At 44.5% G+C, this 2,500-nt stretch overlaps 1 protein-coding gene across 6 annotated transcripts in view; it reads right to left on the reverse strand.

Moving 5' to 3' along the window:
* Window positions 1-2,500, reverse strand: part of LOC125038175 (dachshund homolog 1-like) — a 60,681-nt gene that overhangs the window by 57,114 nt on the left and 1,067 nt on the right. The window lies entirely within an intron of this gene.

A 2,500-nucleotide genomic window follows, 5' to 3' on the forward strand; every position in this document is an offset into this window, starting at 1 on the left:
TATATATATATATTGTATATATGTATATATATAATATATATATATATATATATATATATATTGTGTATATATATATATGTATATTGTGTGCATATATATATATATATTTATATTGTATATATACACATACATGTATATGTATGTATGTGTGAGTGTGAGTGAGTGTGTGTACATATATATTCACATATATGTGCGTGCAAAAAAAATATATGTGTGTGTGTGTGTGTGTGTGTGTGTGTGTGTGTGTGTGTGTGTGTGTGTGTGTGTGTGTGTGTGTGTGTGTGTGTGTGTGTGTGTGCACTGTTAATCCCAAACTCACTATTCACCCATATAGCTACACACCATTATTGCAGAATTCTGAGTTGTCTGAAACCTATTTAAAGAATGAGACCGCGAATAAGAAATTTAAACGACCCAGCGGACGCGGGGACACAAATGCCCTTCTACTTGAGAATGTTTTATTAACTCCACTTCATTATCTTCATCAGAATCAAGATCGAGCGTCTGCTCCGCCTCGGAACTTCTCAAGACATCTCTCCGCAGAATGGACTGCTTCATTCTGGCTAAATTCCTTCCGCGTACTTTATCCCGTCACTTCATTCCCAGCATCAATTATTCTACACCTCTTAATATGGTCCGATTCCGCCGGATTCGCTCTCGCCGCGGTCAAATAAATGGCTATCGATTGAATTCGGTAACAGGAGCCACGGAATCCGCGGATCGGCAGTGGCGCTCCGCCCGTGGCCTCGCCTCTCGCTGCCCGATGCAGGCGACAGTCGCTTAATACCTCACTAATGTCGAGCACGCCGAGGATATCCATATTTACTCAAGGCTGGAAGATTCGTCAGTGGTTGCATGCCTACTATGGTGCATAGTCCGGGGATGATATTAAGGGGATGCTGTTCAAAAAATCTCGGTTTATTTCGCCCTCATGTGCACATTCCACATCACACATTGCCCGGGCTGGAGGAGTCAAAAGCAATATCACACAGCCTGGCTCGGCCGTCGTAAAGCTTTCAATATGAAGCCGAGGAGCGTTAGGCCGATACCATAGCGCACCTCTCGACGCCGGAACAATGGGCTGCGACGCTGAATGGGTTTCTTCTAAAGCAATAACAGCCGCATTCACTGCCGCGGATGTTTCATGAGGAACGTGTTCTCAATGTGAATAACCACGGGCAGTGTACATTAAGCTGTCCTTTTCAAGTATCTAACATATTAATGGACTGTATTCCAACTGTTATTTGTATGAGTAAAAGCAAGCGAGTGTGTGTGTGTGTGTGTGTGTGTGTGTGTGTGTGTGTGTGTGTGTGTGTGTGTGTGTGTGTGTGTGTGTGTGTGTGTGTGTGCGTGTGTGTGTGTGTGTCTGTGTGTGTGTGAAACTTTCCTGAATATTCGGACGACCACGGGTGCATACATTTATCATACCCCGCGCGCAACCCTTTTACGGGACAGGCCATATGTGTGCCTAATGACTGATCTTGAGAGACAGTGTTGCGATAGAAAGGAGGCTGTGTGAGGTCGTGGTCGTGGTCATTATGGTGCCGACAATTAGCCACTTGGAGTTATTGTGCGGCCGGCGGGCATGTGCCATACGCTAATTATTCGCACTGAGGGTTCTGACCGTAGAGTCGTAAATCAGTGCGAGGACGACCGCGAGGAAGGAGGGGAGGGGGAAAGGACACAAGGCGATGAAAAAGCTATACATTCCGAGACCCTCTCGAGCACCGCTGTTTCACCAGCGCCAAGAAAGCGTACAACTGTAATGCTGATAATTGCGTATCAATTACTGCGTAGTCCTGTTTACCATTTCTCTTGTAATATCCTCCAAGCTCATAAATATGCTGGCACCAAACTCTGTCGACAAATGTTCCATAAACTAACCCAACAGACAAGCTATAGCCCGAGGTTGACAAGGCCCCTCGACCCTCCGCACTCCAGTCACTCGCTCGAGATAACACTTGTCGCTACGGACCGACGCTTCTCTCAAGACGCTCATTAGGATACTCTTTTGTGTGTGTATTTATGAGGAAATAAGAATGTCACTACATTACTAATGTCCGCTCACCGTGCGCATGCGCGAGTCTCCTAATCAATATTTTGTTTAACAATTCATCAATATGTTTACATAAATATTATGACTTCACCAGGACAATTCACTGCGGTGAGGACAACGCAAAACTACGCCTCTATTGAATGCAACACAAACATCTATATGTAAAAGAGTCCAAATTGCAGATTCTAATACTAACTTGCTCACATGTTTACCAACTTGGGCTTTCAAGTCCATAAAAATACAAATCCGTGTTTGAACAACTTTCTGTACTTCTTAAACAAGAGGGAAAAGAAAAAAAAGGGGGGGGATGGAGGGAGAGGGGAAGGAATTGACATTGAGAGAGAGAGAGAGAGAGAGAGAGAGAGAGAGAGAGAGAGAGAGAGAGAGAGAGAGAGAGAGAGAGAGAGAGAGAGAGAGAGAGAGAGAGAGAGAGAATTTTCTAAG

The sequence above is a fragment of the Penaeus chinensis genome, chromosome 24 (genome assembly GCF_019202785.1).
Source record: "Penaeus chinensis breed Huanghai No. 1 chromosome 24, ASM1920278v2, whole genome shotgun sequence".
NCBI lineage: Eukaryota > Metazoa > Arthropoda > Malacostraca > Decapoda > Penaeidae > Penaeus > Penaeus chinensis.